The sequence below is a fragment of the Mobula hypostoma genome, chromosome 1, assembly GCF_963921235.1.
Source record: "Mobula hypostoma chromosome 1, sMobHyp1.1, whole genome shotgun sequence".
NCBI lineage: Eukaryota > Metazoa > Chordata > Chondrichthyes > Myliobatiformes > Myliobatidae > Mobula > Mobula hypostoma.
The window spans coordinates 239576226-239596788 of NC_086097.1; positions in this window are offsets into that span (position 1 = coordinate 239576226).

Here is a 20563-nt window from a genome sequence, read left to right on the forward strand (position 1 = left end):
TTTGCAAAGCATATTTGAAATTCCTTTCTTGTTATGTGAAATCATTCTCGCCAATTTGATTGAAACAATAAACCTTAACACTCCAATCTGCAAGATATTACAATCTACTCAACGGTTGGCTGCCTGGCCTGAGAGTGGTTGGAATAATGAGCATCACTTGACCCTTTTTCAGGTGTACAACTGTGATTATAAAAACTGCGCCTGCAGGTATACCTGTACAAGAACAACATTGTTTATTGGATATAATGCTCAAGCTTTAGAAGACATTGGTCAGACCACATTTGGAGTATTGTCAGCAGTTCTGGGCCCCTTATTTAGATTACATTATGAGAACACTCAGTCCTCTTTTATTGTCATTTAGAAATGCATACATGCATTAAGAAATGATAAAATGTTTCTCCGGAGTGATATCACAGAAAACAGGACAAACCAAAGACTAACACTGATAGAACCACATAATTATAACATATAGTTACAGCAGTGCAAAGCAATACCATAATTTGATGAAGAACAAACTATGGGCATGGTAAAAAAAAAGTCTCAAATTCCCCGAGTCGATCGACTCCCGAGTCCCCAATAGCAGGCGGCAAAAGGGAGAAACTCCCTGCCATAAACCTCCAGGCACCGTCAACTTGCCGATGCCTTGGAAGCAGCCGACCACAGCCAACAATGAGTCTGTCTGTACGAAAATTTCCAGCTTCCGACCAGCCTTTCCGATACAGCCTCCCAAGCGCCGTCCTCTGCCGAGCGCCTTCGACCTAGCCCCGGCTGCTGAAACACACAAAGCCGAGTATTCAGGGCCTTCTGCTCCCGAGATTCCGGTTACCACACAGTGGCAGCGGCAGCAAAGCGGGCATTTCAGAAGTTTTCCAGATGTTCCTCCGTACTCTTACGTCCATCTCCATCAAATTGGAATTGTGCATGGTCCCCTACTTGACAGATAACAGACATCCTTCACCGGAGAGGCTGCGCGCGCTTCTGTCGCACCGCCATCTTCTTCTCCTCCTTAAGGAAGGATGTGCTGTTAGTGGAGAAGGTCTGGAAGAGATTCGTGAGAATGATCCCAGGAATAAAAGAGTTAATGTATGAGATGGCTCTGGGCTTGTACTCACTGGAATTTAGTAGAATGAGGGGGGAATCTCATTGAAATGTATAAAATATTGAAAAGCCCAGGTGGAGTGGATATGGAGAGGATGTTTCCTGTAGTCGGGGAGCCTAGGATCTGAGGGCACAGTCTCAGAATAGAGGGACGTTCGTTTAGAATAGAGATGAGGAGGAATTTCTTTAGCCAGTGGCAGGGGAATCTGTGAAAATCATTGCCACAAATGGCTGTGGAGGCAAGTCATTGGGTATATTTAAAGTGGAGGTTAATGGGTTCTTTTTTAGCCGTGGTGTCAAATGTTATGGAGAGAAGGCAGGAGAATGAGGTTGAGGGGGATAATAAATCACCCATGATGGAATGGTGGAGCAGACTCTATGAGCAAATGGCCTCATTCAGCTCCCACTGTATGTCTTATGGTCTTATTGTCTTCTTCAGTTAGAAATCGTTAAGATTAAACTGAAATATTTGCTCTGTACCGACATCATGGTCTGAAGGGCATTCACTGTTCTGTGTTCTATTTGCATGTTAAATATTAAATTACATAAAGAGAAATAGAGCGAGGACTTTTGTTAGATAATGAGCAGGAGAAGCAACTAAATCCTGCTCAAATAATTGGTTTATAATACTTATATTAAAGTTTACGGTATGTATTTATCGCTGTGCTTTAGGAAGTTCTTATCCATCATTTGAAACGTGGAAACAGCAACAAGAAAATATACTCAGACAAATAAAAATTTGATTCAATTGTTTGTCAGCAACAGGCAACTGCACAAAATGCACAAGGTAGAGTGGCCACGGTAACATAATGGTGAACATAATGCTATGCTGCATCATCGTTCACAGAATTAGGAAAGGATTTTATTAAGTGCTGAGACAATGGTGCATCTTCACTAATGGGAAGATACAGCATGGTAGCATTGCGGTGAGCATAACTCTATTACAGCGCCAGCGATGAAGGTTCAATTTTCGCAGCTGTCTGTGAGGAGTTTGCAGGTTCTCCTCGTGGCCACCTGGATTTCCTCCAAGTGTTCCGGTTTCCTCCCACATTCCAAAGATGCGCAGGTTAGGCTTTGTAAGTTCGCATGCTATGTTGGCGCTGGAAGCATGGTGAACTTGTAAGCTGGCCCCAGCAAAATCCTCAGACTGTGTTGGTCATTGACACAAAACAACCCATTTCACTGTATACTTTGATGTTTGGATGTATATGTGGCAAAAAAAGCTCACGTTTGATCTTTATCTCCATAAAGTTCTCATGTGTGGGGACAAAGTTCAGAATCTTCGATCCATCATACAGAGATATGTGTCAATTCATTCCATCCTTGCAAGCAGCGAAATGATTTTACAAATTTTAATATATGACTTCAAACCTGTTATTTTGGCACTGAGGTGAATAGCCTTGAGCAGCTAACTTTCCATAAGTCAGATATCAAAGCGTGACATTGTCCACCTAGCAAATTAGAAGCATGAAAGCAAGCAAGAAAGAATCAACTGAATCAACATCTGTTAATCCTGAGGTAAATATTCCTTGCTTGTGCACTGGGAATATTGTTGGGGGAATAGGTCCCACTGTTACTATGACATACACTTGCAAAAGTTAAATGCAAAGCTGCAGAAATCACAGTTGTTCTTTAATAATATAAAAATATATATATATTTATATTTATAGTGTGTTTTCTTTATTTTTTTTATGGTGTTCTTTATGCTTATTGTGCTCTGACTCTCAACACAGGAGCCCCTCAGGGCTGCGTACTGAGTCCCCTTATTTACTCCCAGTATACCCATGACTGTATCTCCACCCACAGCTCTAATCTGCTAATTAAATTTGCCGACAATGCTACATTAATTGGACTTCTCTCAAACAATAATGAGGTGGCCTACAGGGAAGAAGTCATCTCACTGACACAGTGGTGTCAAGAAAACAACCCCTCCCTCAATGTCGCAAAAACAAAGGAGCTGGTTGTGGATTACAGGAGGAATGGAGATGGTCTAACCCCCGTTAACGTCAATGGATCTGGGGTTGAGAGAGTAAACAGCTCCAAGTTCCTCGGCATTCACATCACCAAGGACCTCACATGGTCTGTACACACCAGCTGTGTCGTGAAAAAGGCACAACAGTGCCTCTTTCATCTCAGATGGTTGAGGAAGTTTGGTATGGGCCCCCAAATCCTAAGAACTTTCTACAGGGGCACAATTCACAGCATCTTGACTGGTTGCATCACTACCTGGTATGGGAACTGTACCTCCCTTAATCACAGAGAGTGGTTCAGACAGCCCAGCACATTTGTAGTTGTGACCGTCCCATGATTCAGGGCATCTATAATGACAGGTGTGTAAAAAGGGCCCGGAGGGTCATTAGGAACCCAAGCCATCCCAACCACAATCCATTCCAGCTGCTACCATCTGGGAAGCGGTACCGCAGCATAAAAGCCAAGACCAACAGGCTGTGGGACAACTTCTTCCACCAGGCCATCAGACTGATGAACTCACGCTGATTTGATTTGATTGTAGTCTATATTACACTGACTGTTCTATTTATTATTAATTACTATGATTGCACATTACACATTTAGATGGGACATAACGTAAAGATTTTTACTTCTCATGTATGTGAAGGATGTAAGAAATAAAGTCAGTTCAATTCAATTCAATTCAATTCAATTTTAATGCTGGCAACACACATCAAAGTTGCTGGTGAACGCAGCAGGCCAGGCAGCATCTCTAGGAAGAGGTACAGTCAACGTTTCGGGTCTCAGCCCAAAACGTTGACTGTACCTCTTCCTAAAGATGCTGCCTGGCCTGCTGCATTCACCAGCAACTTTGATGTGTGTTGCTTGAATTTCCAGCATCTGCAGATTTCCTCGTGTTTGCAATTTTAATGCTGCATTAGATCCAGAGTAGCCATCTTTCATGTTCTGAAAAAGGACAATTTAACAATCTTCAATATTGAATAACAAATCTTCAATTCTATTCTTTTACTCCAATAACCACTAAATAAAAGTACATTAGAAATATGCATGGTTTTATTTCTTTTTTATTTCAAGATACAGAGCGGAAATGCCCTTCCATCCCAATGCCACAGTGTCAGCTACCCTCTGATTTACTTTAATTTATTTACTTAGCACGAAAGGGCAAAGTAGGCCCTTCTGGCCCTTTGAGTCACACCGCCTCAGCAACCCATGACAAGCCCAGTTAACCCTAACCTAATCACAGGACCAATTAACTTACTAACCTGTATGCCTTTAGACTGTGGAAGGAAACCCGAGCTCCCGGGGGGAACTCATGCACTCACAGGGAGAACATACAAGCTCCTGAACCTGAACTTCGATCTCAGGAATGCTTCGAGCTGCAATAGTGCTGTGCTAACCTACGCTACCACGACAGTCCAGTCGGTATTCCACAGCCCGATTGCTGAACTGCTGCACTGATCCCAAGTAGCAAAAATCTCGCAGAGGGGATGCTGCTTTGGATCCGAAGACACGGAGCTACCTCAAACAGACCGTCAAGGTTTAGTGGCGAGCTGCCTGCTTGCTGAGCAATGAAGGCTGTGCCTTTGCTGCTGACAGCAAAACTCCATCAGTGTGTGTGTGAGCAATGTCTGCAAACGTTTGCTATAAAAATATAAGTGCTTGGCTTTTATCATGTGCTATCCAATGATATTGATGAATAGGAAGTGCTGCAACTGAGGATGTGAGTTATTATTACTTGTAACAGTGAATACATTTCTAAACAGGGAGCCTGGACACTCTTTACCCCTCTGACTGGAATTTATCCCTTGCATACTTCGGTTGCATTGACTGAAGCAGTCGTCATAATTAAAACTCAAAGCTTAAAATAAATTTATTATCTAAGTATGTACATGCCTGCAAATTCTACTCTAAGATTCATTTCCCCGTACACAAAGTTCAAAGTGCATTCATTATCAAACTATGTATAAATTAAAGAACTTTGAGATTCAACTGCTTACAGGCCATCACAAAACAAGAAACCCAAAAGAACCCAATTTAAAAAAAAAGACCAACACCCAATGCATCGAGAGAGACAGAGAGAGAGAGAGAGAGAGAGAAAAGAAAAACACAAAACATGCAAAGAGTAAAAGCAAGCAACAGCGTTCAGAATGGAATTGGGTGCACAGATCTGAAGCCCAGGGCAGCCGGTACAGGCCCATGGCCGCCGGTACAAGCCCAGGGCCTCAGTCTCATTTCATCAGAGCGGGGCAAATCACCACAGAGTTCGCAGATACGGAGCCTGGAGCAGCTGGAGCAGTTTCACAGCCTCAGTGCCATGGAGAGAGGAGCAAATGGACATTCACAGTAATGAAGAAATAGAATAGAATTAATGAAAAACTGCACACAAAGACTGACAACAATTGAATTGAATTGGCTTTATTTCTTACATCCTTCACAGACATGAGAGTAAAAATCTTCATGATACGTCTCCGTCGAAATGTGCAATCATAGTAATTTATTGTAATTTATAATAAATAGAACATGCAACGTAACATAGAAATACACTCAAATCAGCATGAGTTCATCAGTCTGATGGCCAAGGTGTAACGAATGCAAAGTGCAGATAGAGGAAATAAATACAAAAACAAATAAATAAATATAAATAATGAATGAGCAAACAAACAAACAAGCCTATGTACCCAGAGATAAGATGTAAATAAAGATTGAAAGAGTACAGAGAAAATTTACAAGAATATTGCTGGGTCTGGAGGACCTGAGTTATAAGGAAAGATTGAATAGGTTAGGACTTCAGTACTTGGAATGTAAAAGATTGAGGGGAGATTTGATTAGAAGTACACAAATTTATGAGGGGTATGGATAGAGTAAATACAAGCAGATTTTTTTCACTGAGGTTGGGTGGGACAACAACCAGAGGTCATGGGTTAAGGGTGAAAGGTAAAAAGTATAAGGGGAACATGAGGGGAAACTTCTCCACTCAGAGGATCATGAGAGTGTAGAACAAGCAGCCAGCGCGACTAGTGCAAGCGAGCTTGATTTCATCGTTTAAGAGAAGTTTCGATAGGTACATGGATGGTAGGGGTATGGAGAGCTATGTTCCTGGTGCAGGTCGATGTGAGTAGGCAGCTTAAATGCCTCACAACGGACTAGATAGGCCAAATAGGATCTTTCTGTGTAGTACTTTTCTCTGACTCCATGACTCAGAGTAGATAGATAAATAAATAAATGCACACATACATTGAGAAATTTCAGAACTTGAGTTGCAGTGTCCTTGAAAGTGAATTGAAGCACTCTGTTACTGAGCAGTTTTCTAGTGTTCAAAGTTCAAAAGTTCAAAGTAAGATTATTATCAAAGTACGTGTATGTTACAATATGCTACCGAGATTCACAGTAGAACAAAGAAATACAAGAAACTCAGTGAAAAATTACACACAAAGAAAGACGAACAATGGTTGTGCAAAAGAAGACAATCTGTGAAAACATAAATAAATAAACAAACAAACAAACAGACAAATAAATAAATAAATAATGTGTTGAACGTGAGTGTGGAGCCTACAGGTTATAAAACTAAACCTAAAAGTAAAATTGCAACTGGAAATAAAACTATCACGATTCAAGAAATCAGGCCAAATGCCAACAAAGGATTACTGCAGCAATCTAAATGCCAAACAACATCAGCTTTGGACTAAAAACAGAATGAAACAAAACAAATAGAACATGCATTTATATAGAGCCATTCACATTTCATTCACAAATCCAATGTGATTTGTCTCGAATAAAGTATCTTCAAAGTGCGCACACAAACAGGAGATTCTGCAGATGCTAGAAATCCAGAGTTACACACACAAAATGCTGGAGGAACTCAGCAGGTCAGGCAGCATCTGTGGAGAGGAATAAAAGGACAACGTTTTGGGCTGAGACCCAAAATGTTGACTGTTTATTCCTCTCCACAGATGCTGAGTTCTTCCAGTACTTTGTGTGCTGCAACTTCAAACTGGAGTCCTGCTGTTCTGTTTTATAGTTAACAGAGGAATCTGCCTGCATTCAGGAATGTGATGATCACAAGACAATCTGATTATGGGATGTTAGTAAAGAGATAAATATTGGTCCAAATATGAGTTACAACTCCTTTGACCTGTATAATAATGTCATAGAATTTATTAAATCCATCCGTGGAAGCTGAATGGGGCCTTCTCATTCCCTGAGTACTGAAGTGGAACACCACAATAGTTTTGTTTTCATGCTTGAATGGTTTGACTTAAAATCTAGTTTGGAGTTGAGAAGGTTACCCAATGAACCTTAACCGATATACAGCTTCAGCAAGTAGACAGCAACACAACGCGCTGTTCAACATTCCGGTTATCAACAGTTTAAAAACAATATGACCATTGCATTAAGTTCAAAGTTCGAAGTGCATTTATTATCGAAGTATGAATAGATTACGCACTTTGAGATTCATCTGCTTACAGGCAGCCACAAAACAAGAAACCTGAAGGAACCCAACTTTAAAAAAAAGACCAACACCCAATGCGCAGAGAGAGAGAAAAAAAAACAAATCATGCAAACAATAAAGCAAGCATCAGCACTTAGAATGAAATTGAGTCCATTAAACGGAAACCCAGAGCAGCTGGAGCAGGCTCATATCCTCAGTTTCAGTTCATCACACGGCGGGGCAAATCGCCACAAAGCTCGCAGACATGGAGCAACCGGACCGCCATGAAGCAGCGTCAGCCTCTGCGCCACGGAGAGTGGAGCAAAATGTTGCAGAGCAGAACTGGCCCCGACCCTTGCCCCTTGTCCCGACATTCTGTCTTTTCAGTCCATCTGGCCCAGCGTTTAAAAATTCTAAGCACTGGGTCGTTCCCACCCCACCCCCGCATTCAGAGCTGGGCTTTGCCGCTGTGATACACTCTGGGCCTCCTGGGCCTTTTGTTCCGGCCTGTGCTCGACACTTCCAAATCAGAAACGGGAAGCATGACTCTGAAAATTCTTGGTCCAAAGTGATGACTCTTTATTCCTCTCTGTAGACGCTGCCTGACCTGCTGAGTTCCTTCAGCTTTTGTATATGTTGCTCAGCGAGCTAAAGTTGTGTCTCAAATTCCTCACTAGCAAGGCTCCATTCAGATCAGCAGAAAAAGCCTGTTTAGTGTAAGAAAATCTCTTGGTATGGCTCTACATTATTTTATCCAAGTAAGCTTGCAGAAGAAATTAAAAACTAGCTATGTATAAATAACCCTGCCTTTTGATGGAAAATGATCATTTCTTTATAAATTATTAATCACCATGATTTTCATCAAGGTCACATCCTTTAGGAGTGATAATTATCAAACCATCCGGCCTTTGGATTTTATTGAATAAATGACCTAGTTAATTATCAGATCTCAGAAAAAGAACGTGGAAATCAGTATTCTCTGGCACCAACTTCATTCACATCTCCGTGTAGATTTTAACTTGTTATATGGACCAGTGCATATGTCTGCAAGGTCAATTGTAGACATTCCTCCAGCAGGTACGGCTGAGCACATAAAAGATTCTCCTCCAAGGGATTTTAGATACCATTTTCTAAAGCTCAACAGTTTGCACTATGCCGCTGGGAATTCTTTCATCTTTCATTTGCTTTCCATCCTATAACTTCACAAGGAATATGATGGACAGTTGTCTCCAACGAAAGAATCTTTGCTGCTCAGTTCATGCATTTTTCAGTGATTGGCTAACTGTGTTCACACTCCTGGAGGAACTACTGAAATAAAGTACGAAATGTTGAGCCTCTCAAAAGGGTGCCTAAAATCTCCTGGAGTAAAATCTTCCTTGTTCTCACCAACACCCATTGGAATGATGTTTACAAATGGCCTTGCAGACAGGAGATGCCTTGGTGATCAACACACTTAGGAGGGAATTTTATTATAGCTAATGGTTGCCTCCGTGGAGATGTGTTCTCTAAATGGTAACCACACTATTAAAATAGAAATAGGGGTGGCATAGTAGTGTAGTGGTTAGCATAACGGTTTACGGTACCAGTGACCCGGGTTCAATTCCTGCCGCTGCCTGTAAGGAGTTGGTATGTTCCCCCCATGACTGTGTGGGTTTCCTCTGGGTGCTCTGGTTTTCTCCCACAGTCCAAAGATGTCCCAGTTGGTAGGTTAATTGATCATTAGGCCAGGATTAAATTGGGGAATTGCTGGATGGTATGGCTTGAATGGCCGAAAGGTCCTAACCCGTGCTGTATCCCAATAAATACATAAATAAATAAACTATAAGAGAAATAAACAGTCGACATTTCAGACTGAGACCCTTCATCAGGTCTGGAAAGGAAGGGGAAAGGAGTCAGAATAAGAAGGTGGGGGGGAGGGAAAGGAGTATAGGCTGCCAGGTAATATGTGAAACCAGGTGAGAGAGAAGGTAGGTGGATGATATAAGAAGCTGGGAGGTGATAGGTGGAAAAGGTACATAGCTGAAGAAGGGGGAATCTGATAGGAGAAGACATGCGAGAAAAGGAAGGAGGAAGGGCCCCAGAAGGAAGTGATGGGCAGGTGAGGAGAAGAAAAGCGGTAAGAGGGGAGCCAGAACGAGGAATGGAAAAAGAGAGAAAGGGGAGGGTTGGAGAGAAATTACTGGAAGTTAGAGAAATCAATGTTCATGCAATTAGGTTGGAGACTACCTAAACGGAATATGAGATATTGCTCCTCCAACCTGAGTGTGGCCTCATCGCGGTAGTGGAGGAGGCCATGGACAAAAAAAAAAATGTCAGAATGGGAATGGGAAGTTGATTTGAATTGAGTGGTCACTGAGAGGAAATCCTGCCTTTAGCAGCAGATGCAGCGAAGGTGTTCAATGAAGCAGCCTCCCAATCTACATTAGGTCTCACCGATGTAGAGGAGGCTGCACCAGAGGTATTGGATACAGCACATAACTCGCACATGAGGTGCCGCCCCTCAACTCTTTCGGCAATGCCCAGGAAGTCACTTTGTGCCTGTAATTAGGAGCTGATAACTGTGCCCATCACTTGGCCCCTGTAGTTAGACAATAGACAATAGGTGCAGGAGTAGGCTATTTGGCCCTTCGAGCCAGCACTGCCATTCACTGTGATCGTGGCTGATCATCCACAATCAGCACCCCGTTCCTGCCTTCTCCTCATATCCCTTCACTCCACTATCTTTAAGAGGTCTATCCAACTCTTTTTTGAAAGCATCCAGAGAATTGACCTCCACTGCCTTCTGAGGCAGACCATTCCACAGATCCACAACTCTCTGGGTGAAAAAGTTTTTACTCGACTCCATTCTAAATGGCCTTATTCTTGAACTGTGGCCTCTGGTTCTGGACTCCCCCAACATCGGGAACATGCTTCCTGCCTCCAGCATGTCCAATCCCTTATTAATCTTATATGTTTCAATCAGATCTCCTCTCATCCTTCTAAATTCCAGTGTATACAAGCCCAGTCGCTCCAATCTTTCAACATATGACGGTCCTGCCATCTCGGGAATTAACCTTGTGAACCTACGCTGCACTCCCTCAATAGCAAGAATGTCCTTCCTCAAAACTGAAGACCAAAACTGCACACAATACTCCAGGTGTGGTCTCACCAGGGCCCTGTACAACTGCAAAAGGACCTCTTTGCTCCTACACTCAACTCCCCTTGTTATGAAGGCCAACACGCCATTAGCTTTCTTCACTGCCTGCTGTAACTGCATGCTTACTTACAGTGACTAATGAACAAGGACACCTAGATCTTGTTGTACTACCCTTTTTCCTAACTTGACACTATCCAGATAGTAATCTGCCTTCCTGTTCTTGCCACCAAAGTGGATAACCTCAAAGTTATCCACATTAAACTGCATCTGCCCACTCACCCAACCTGTCCAAGTCACCCTGCGTTCTCATAATATCCTCCTCACATTTCACACTGTTACCCAGCTTTGTGACATCTGCAAATTTGCTAATGTTACTTTTAATCCCTTCATCTAAATCATTAATGTATATTGTAAATAGCTCCGGACCCAGCACCGAGCCTTGTGGTACCCCACTAGTCACTGCCTGCAATTCTGAAAAGGACCCGTTAATCCCTACTGGTCGTTTCCAGTCTGCCAACCAGTCTTCTATCCATGTCAGTACCCTACCCCCTATACCATGTGCTCCATTGTGGGTCCTTATCAAAGGCTTTCTGAAAGTCCAAATAGACTACATCCACTGGCTCTGCCTTGTCCATTTTCATAGTTACATCCTCAAAAATTTCCAGAAGATTAGTCAAGCATGATTTCCCCTTCGTAAATCCATGCTGACTTGGACCTATCCTGCCACTGTTATCCAAATGTGTCGTAATTTCATCTTTTGTAATTGACTCCAGCATCTTCCCCACCATTGATGTCAGGCTAACTGGTCTACAATTTCCTGTTTTCTCTCCCCCTCCTTTCTTAAAAAGTGGAATAACATTAGCTACCCTCCAATCCACAGGAACTGATCCTGAATCTATAGAACACTGGAAAATGATTACCAATGCGTCCACGATTTCTAGAGCCACCTCCTTAAGTACCCTGGGATGCAGACCATCAGGCCCTGGGGATTTATCAGCCTTCAGTCCCATCAGTTTACCCAAAATCATTTTCTTCCTAATGCGAATTTCCTTCAGTTCCTCCATTACCCTAGGTCCTCTGGCCACTATTACATCTGGGGATTGCTTATGTCTTCCCTAGTGAAGACAGATCCCAAATACCTGTTCAACTCATCTGCCATTTCTTTGTTCTCCATAATAAATCCTTCACAGGAGCTGATAACTGTGTCCGTCACTTGGTCACCTGTAACTAGGAGCTGATAGCTGTGTCCGTCACTTGGTCACCTGTAACTAGGAGCTGATAGCTGTGTCCGTCACTTGGCCACCTGTAACTAGGAGCTGATAGCTGTGTCCGTCACTTGGCCACCTGTAACTAGGAGCTGATAGCTGTGTCCGTCACTTGGCCACCTGTAACTAGGAGCTGATAACTGTGTCCGTCACTTGGTCACCTGTAACTAGGAGCTGATAGCTGTGTCCGTCACTTGGCCACCTGTAACTAGGAGCTGATAGCTGTGTCCGTCACTTGGCCACCTGTAACTAGGAGCTGATAACTGTGTCCGTCACTTGGCCACCTGTAACTAGGAGCTGATAGCTGTGTCCGTCACTTGGCCACCTGTAACTAGGAGCTGATAGCTGTGTCCGTCACTTGGCCACCTGTAACTAGGAGCTGATAGCTGTGTCCGTCACTTGGCCACCTGTAACTAGGAGCTGATAACTGTGTCCGTCACTTGGTCACCTGTAACTAGGAGCTGATAGCTGTGTCCGTCACTTGGCCACCTGTAACTAGGAGCTGATAGCTGTGTCCGTCACTTGGCCACCTGTAACTAGGAGCTGATAACTGTGTCCGTCACTTGGCCACCTGTAACTAGGAGCTGATAGCTGTGTCCGTCACTTGGCCACCTGTAACTAGGAGCTGATAGCTGTGTCCGTCACTTGGCCACCTGTAACTAGGAGCTGATAACTGTGTCCGTCACTTGGTCACCTGTAACTAGGAGCTGATAACTGTGTCCGTCACTTGGCCACCTGTAACTAGGAGCTGATAGCTGTGTCCGTCACTTGGCCACCTGTAACTAGGAGCTGATAACTGTGTCCGTCACTTGGCCACCTGTAACTAGGAGCTGATAGCTGTGTCCGTCACTTGGTCACCTGTAACTAGGAGCTGATAACTGTGTCCATCACTTGGCGCCTGTAATTAGGAGCTGATAACTGTGTCCGTCACTTGGCTGCCTGTAACTAGGAGCTGATAGCTGTGTCCGTCACTTGGCCACCTGTAACTAGGAGCTGATAACTGTGTCCGTCACTTGGTCACCTGTAACTAGGAGCTGATAACTGTGTCCGTCACTTGGCCACCTGTAACTAGGAGCTGATAGCTGTGTCCGTCACTTGGCCACCTGTAACTAGGAGCTGATAACTGTGTCCGTCACTTGGTCACCTGTAACTAGGAGCTGATAACTGTGTCCATCACTTGGCGCCTGTAATTAGGAGCTGATAACTGTGTCCGTCACTTGGCTGCCTGTAACTAGGAGCTGAGCTGATAACTGTGTCCATCACTTGGCGCCTGTAATTAGGAACTAATAACTGTGCTGGCACGTGGCCAAGTGGTTAAGACGTTCGTCTAGTGATCTGAAGGTCGCTAGTTCGAGCCTTGACTGAGGCAGTGTGTTGTGTCCTTGAACAAGCTACTTAACCACACATTGCTGTGCGGCAACACTGGTGCCAAGCTGTATGGGTCCTAATGGGGAGACTTGCAGCATGGGCAACTGGCAGTCTTCCATTCAACTTTGCCCAGGCCTGTGCCCTGGAAACCTTCCAACGCGCAAATCCATGGTCTCATGAGACTAACGGATGCCTATACTGTATAAAAAAACTGTGTCCATCACTTTACACCTGTAATTAGGAGCTGATAACTGTGTCCATCACTATACCTTCCATATCACTCTCTGAACTAGTTTGGCTGAAAGAAAACGTAGAACACACCATGAATTCTCATTCCCAAAACTTGGCTTGTGGATGAAACCAAAAAGCTGTGGGAAACTGTCAGGTGTAGAAAAATTCCACGGTGCAAAATGGCATTCCTTGGAGCATTAAAAATCACACAAATTGTGAGTTTACTTGTATACATATCTGTGGGCATATTCTCAACATTACACAAAACATATGCATTGCAGAACTTGAGAAATAATTTCCATCATTTGATCTGTTGAAAAGCCTGGCACTGATGATTTCACCGTGCAGTAACCTGGCTTGTTTGCCAGCACTTGTCTTCATGGGCCTGTTCACAGCCCCATTGTGGACCGCTTTTGGAATTGTGCCATTTGATTTTCCAAATGGGCCTCTGCATCCCTCACTGAGGTTCCCTTTGCTGGACTTCACAACTCCCACTTCCACCCTGAGGTGTCTTGCCGGTCCGGATTGACTATGGATGTTGCACCCTAGCTGTCCAGCTATACAAGCCAGGGCGGTACGATATGGAGAGCAAGCTACTGAGCCTGCACCCAGTCGCCACTTTGTCAGGCATACCTGTACACCTGTGTTTTAATGCAAATATCCAGTCAGCAAATCGTGAGGCAGCAACTCAATGCATAAAAGCATGGAGACATGGTCAAGAGGTTCAGTTGTTTAGACCAAACATCAGCATAGGGAAGAAATGCGATCCAGGTGGTACTGACCATGGAATAATTATTGGTGCCAGACAGGGTGATTTCAGTATCTCAAAAACTAATTTTCATGCATAACCGTCTCAGTTTACAGAGGAAGGTGTGAAAAACAACAGTCAAAAATCCAGTGAATGGCAGTTTTGTCAGCAAAAATGCCTTGTTAATAAGAAAAGACTTTCACTTAGTGGCCACTATTAGCTACAAGAGGTATCTATCAAAGTGGCCACTAAATTTATGCCACTGTTGTTGCTTGTGCATTCCCTCAAGGGGCCACTCTGTGTTTCCTTGTCTCAGGTGTTCTTTGGAAGTCTGTGGGCTTCATTAAGACCAGAAACATAGCAGCAGAATTAAGCCTTTTGTTGCCTTGAGTCTGCTTTGTTATTTATTTTCCCTCTCAAGCCCATTGAGAATCAGAATCAGAATTAGAATCAGCTTTAGTATCACTGGCCAATGTTGTGAAATTTGTTAACTCAGCTGCAGCCTGCCTGAATCTGAGGTCTCCATCGGTCAGAGTACTATGGATCCTAGCTGTCGAGATACTCCAGCCTGGGCAGTATGAGATGGAGGGCAAGCTGTTGCCCGTGCAGCAAGCTCCCACTCGCCATGCATCTGATGAACCCAAAGGAACAGCAGAGACTGATACAGTTCGGTACCAGCAGTGTCACAGCTGTTGCCGGTTAACATTGAACTCAACGTAGGACTGCCTTAGGGACTCCAGCTCCAGATTTTTCCCTCAGGGTTTACTCCAGAAGCCTTCCCCATGAATGGGTAGAGCTGCAAGAAACCAGAGATCTGAGATCAGAGTTTTCCTTCTCTTAAATGAGCTGCCTGCTACAGATTACGATCCCCATCTGCCAAAAGCAACAGGTTTTAAGGTGCCAGTAACCCGGCAGCAGTACAATGCAATGCATAATAATAAAGAAAAAATAAATATATATTCATATATATGTATATTAAATAGTTAAATTAAAAATAATACAAAAACAGAAATAATATTAAAATATGAAGTAGTGGTCATGGGTTCAATGTCTATTTAGGAATCAGATGAAAGAGGGAAAATAACTGTTCCTGAATTACAGAGTGTGTGCCTTTAGGCTTCTGTACCTCCTTCCTGACAGTAGCAATGAGAAGAGAGCATTTCCTGGGTGATGGGAGTGCCTAGCAATGGACGCCGCCTTTCTGAGGCACCACTCCTTGAAGAAGCCTCAGAAACTACGGAGACTAGTACCCAAGATGGAGCTGACTAATTGTGGAACTTTCTGTAGTTTCTTTCAGTCCTGTGCTGTAGCCTGCCCCCCTTGCCCTAATACCAGACAGTGATGCTGCCTGTCAGAACGCTCTGTCCGGTACATCTATAGAAGCTTCTGAACATTTTAGGTGACAAGCCGAATCTCCTCAAACTCCTATAAAATTACAGCCACTGCCTTGTCTTCTTTATAGCCGTATCGATATGTTCTGCACAGATTAGATCTTCAGAGATCTTGACACCCAGGAATCTCAAATTGTTCACTCTCTCCCCCTGATCCCTTATGAAATTTGATTCATGTTCCCTCATCCTACCCTTTCTAAAGTTCACAATCAGCTCTTTGGTCTTACTAACATTGAGTGCAAGGTTGCTGCTGTGACACCACTCAACTAGTTGGTTTAGCTCGCTCTTGTACTCCCTCTTGTCTCCATCTGAGGTTCTGCCGACAATAAATCAGCAAATTTATAGATGGCACTTGAGCTGTGCCATAGCCATACTGTCACAGGTATAGAAAAGATAGAGCAGTGTGCTAAGCACACATCCCTGATGTGCACCAATGTGGATTGCCAGTGAGGAAGAAATATTATCACCAATCCACACAGATTGTGGTCTTCCAGTTAGGAGGTCAGAGATCCAATTGCAACCCATCCTCCTGCTTTCTCCCCATAATCTTTGACACCCCTTCTAATCAAGAACTTATCAACCTCTGCTTTAAATGTTGTTGTTGTTCGTCCATCGTTAACGTCGGTGAGGACCTCGACACCATTATGATGGTGTCGAGACTAGCGCGTGATTTGGATTTAAGTGAGGGAGAGTTGCGCAGCGTCAGCCTCACTCTCTCTTCCTAATTCCCATCTGGATCCAGTGGCAAGACAGAGTCTAGATGGCTGGAGATGGGACTAGGCGCAGTGGATGACCAGGACGTCTTCTGTGTCTTGTCCTGCTCTATACGTTCCACGACACTTGCAGAGGCCGCCTTCTTGACCTTTGGAACTTCCATTGGTCTCGTCCGCTCAATCCGCCGGAGTCTGTCTTCACATGCTGGGATAGACAACTCCCTATCTCACCGAGGGTTTGAGACCCGGCGCCTACCCTCACCTGGTTTAGCCGGCTTGTCGAAGCCGTTGCCTGGGGTGTGGCCGCTGTCGCATGCAAACAGCTACGGGGAGCCACAGGTGAGAGCTGAGTGCCAGGTGGGGACCAAAGGTGGACTAACCGCCCTGAAAAGGACGTGACATGTTCCCCCACCAGAGGTGCTACCCCTCCCTGACACCGCATACACCCCATATGCTTTCCATACACCCCATATGCTTTAAATATACCCAATGAGTTGGCATCCACAGCCGTCTACGGCAATGGATTCCGCAGTTTCACCCTCCTCTGGCTAAAGAAATTCAGATTCATTTACAGTACTGGCTTGCGGCACCTCTACTTTATGGAGGCTTGAATTTCTAAATCAATGCTCAGAACATGCAAGATGGGAGCGCCAAAAAGGAGCAAGGGTGGGAAATACTGTTTGCGCGAATTGGCAAGGTAAATTCCTCTGATAGCCCATATGTTAAAGTTGTACATATGACAAAAAGGAAGCAAATGTGCAAATGATTGTGGGAATTTGATCTTGCAACAGTTGAAGCAGAATTAAACACAATAGCCCTTTCATAACTTTGGCAGGGGATTGACACAAATCGTTGTCAGGAACAATTTGCTCTGCTTCTCTAATGACTTACAGGCATTATTATTCACATTGTGAGCATTGTCCAACCGAAGAGCAGTGATAGACACGAAACTTGAGAAAGCATTGACAGGCTTTCAAAGAAAGAGCAGCAGCAATTTCTTCGACTTTGCCAAAAGCCCAATAATTAGTATTCTTCCTCTTTTGTGAAGTATAGAACTTCGCTAAGGCATGACATGGCACAAGACACAGGAGCACAGACATCAGAGAATGCAAATCTCAAGATCTGGGTGAAAACACTCCATGAGTCACAATGTACAAGCAGTCCAATAATGCAGGCTCTACAACACCTGAAGTCAGTTTGACAGAGGCAGAGAACAATCAGCAACAAAATCCGTACCATTGTTAATCTTTCAGTTTCTCATGAAACCAGGCCAAGTTTCCTACTGCAAGACATTCAGATGACTCCTCACCTGTTTCAAGTGATTAACATCTGCTTTAAAGCTGACAGCCAAAAATAAACCTTGGGCTGCAATTCCTTTCTCTATCTTATCTTCCGTGTAATTTTGCTTTGGATAATTTTGTGGGAAGCTGCAGAAAGCATCGGAATCAGAATCAAGTTTAATATCACCGGCATATGTCGTGACTATTGTCAACTCCGCAGGAGCAGTACAATGCAATACATGATAATAGAGAGAAAAGAAACTGTGAATTACAGTATATATATATTTTTTAATTTAAATTTAAATAGTACAAAAATAGGAAATAAAAAGTAATGAGGTAGAGATCATGGGTTCAAAGTCCATTCAGAAATCAGATGGCCGAGGGGAAAACCTGTTCCTGAACTGTTGAGTGTGTGCCTTCAAGCTCCTGTACCTCCTCCCTGATGGTAGCAATGAGAAGAGGGTACATGGTGGGGGTCCTTAATGATGGATGCCACCCTTTTGAGGCACCACATCTTGAATGTCCTGGATACTACAGAGGCTAGTACCCATGAAAGCGTTGACTAATTTTACAACTCTCTGCAGATGACTTCGATCCTGTGCAGTAGACCCCCACCCCAATAGCAATAATTTTAAAATGCCAGAAAATTTGAAGAGAGAATGAAGAGAGTACGGGAAGGATAAATTGCAAGTCCAGTCCATGCCATGGGATATCCGATCACTAGTAGCTATGTGTTAAATTTGAAGATAATATAAACACAAGATATTGCAGATGCTGGAATGCTGAGTAAGTAACAATTTGCTGGAATTTAGAATAATGAGTTGTGATCTGATTAAAACTTGTCGAATATTGAAAAGCCTGCATCGGGGGTTCCCAACCTGAAGTCCATGGACATTTTGGTTAATGGTAGGGGTCCATGGCATAGAAAAGGTTGGGAACCACTGGCCTAGATAGAGTGGACATGGAGAGGATGTTTTCTACAGTGGGGGAGTCTAGGAGCAAAGGGCACAGCTCGGAATAAAAAGTGTTGCCGGAAAATTTAAATATGGCATTGGAGCTGTGCCTCACAGTCACAGTACATAGCCTTATGATGCACCTGTGCTGATGGAGATCGTGGAGGAGATGTTATTGCCAATCCAAACTGACCGGGGTGTACAAGTGAAGAAATTGAGGATCCATTTGCACAAGGAGATACTGAGCCCAAGGTCTTAGTCAATGAGAGTAAATGTAGTCTATTAGAGAAGGTTAAAAATTCAGCACAGCATTGTATGCTGTACAGTTCTATGTTCTATGTGCTTAATGATTTTGATTATTATGCTAGTATGAAAACATTATCTTTACTTTGAAGAAGGGTCTCGGCCCAAATTGTTGACTGTTTACTCTTTTCAATAGATGCTGCCTAACCTGCTGAGTTCCTCCAGATTTTGTGGACATTGCTTTGAATTTCCAGCATCTGTAGACTTTCTCGTTTTTATTTTTAATTGTCTGATAAAGTATTTAGATAAGGCAATCTTAGCCAACAAATAAAATTTCTTAACCTATTAATTATTTCAAACATCCCCACATGATTTCATAATAGATTATTCCTTTACAGGCTCTTGAACCAGAGGGGATAACTTCACTCAACTTCACTTGCCCTGTCACTGAACTGTTCATACAACCTATGGACTCACTTTCAAGGACTCTTCATCTCATTTTCTCAATATTTATTTATTATTATTGTTTCTTTTTTTTAGTATGCACAGTTTGTTGTGTTTGGCACAGTGGTTGTCTGCCCTGTTGGATGTGATCTTTCATTGATTCTATTATGGTCATTGGATTTACTGAGTATGCCTGCAAGAAAACAAATCTCGGGCTTAAAAAAGGTTTGTTTATTTATTTATTTACTGAGGTAAAATGCAGAATAGGCTCTAATGGCCCTTTGAGCTACACCACCCAGCAACCCCCTAATTTTAACTCTAGCCTAATCATGGGACAATTTACAATGGCCAGTTAACCTGCTAACTGGTACGTCTTTTGACTGTGGGAGGAAACCGGAGCACCAGAGGAAACCCATATGGTCACGGGCAGAATGTACAGACTCCTTACAGCCACCAGCGGGACATACATATACTTCGATACTAAACTTAATTTGAACTTTTTGAACTTTAAATGAACAAAAGGAATTTTTTTTTGACCTTTGAAACTGTTGCTATTGTAAGTAGGGAACACTTTTTGCCCAAGTTATAAATGACATGGAGAAATGCATCTATATTATGTGTTCACACCTTCTCAGGATGTCTCAGAAGTGCTCGCCAATCAACGAAGTATTCTTGAGATTTAGACTCATTTCTAATGTAAGAGTGCAAAAGAGAGAAGGAACAGGAGAAGTTTTTATGCCTTTGAGGCAATTTTGGCATTTAACTAGATCATCGCTGAACTTGCCCCTTCAATCTGCTATCCTGCCCAATCCTAACACATTAATTTATTTAGTAATGGTATGTTTTGTAACTACAGGATCTAATGGAAAGAAAATCTCAGGAGCCTGGATACTAGTCTACTTAGTTGTTCTAAAGCAACACACACAAAATGCTGGAGAAACTCAGCAGGTCAAGCAGCATCTGTGGAAAGGAATAAGCAGTTGACACTTCGGGCCAAAATCCTTCCTCAGGGCTAGGAAGGAAGGGAGAAGGCACCAAAATCAGAAGGTGAGGGGGTGGGGAAGAAGGCTGGACTTGCACGAGTTATGTACTTTTTTTCTTTCTGCGCACCGGGTGTTTGCTCGTCTTTTTTTAAATGTGTTCTTTCAGATTTCTTGTTTTGTGGCTGCCCGAAAGGAAGCAAATGCCAAGCATAATTTATAAAAACGTCAATGCTGAACGTATTTTGAACTTTGAATTTTAGAAGGTGATAGGAGAAGCAAATGGGTGGGAGAGGTCAGAGAAGAAGGAATC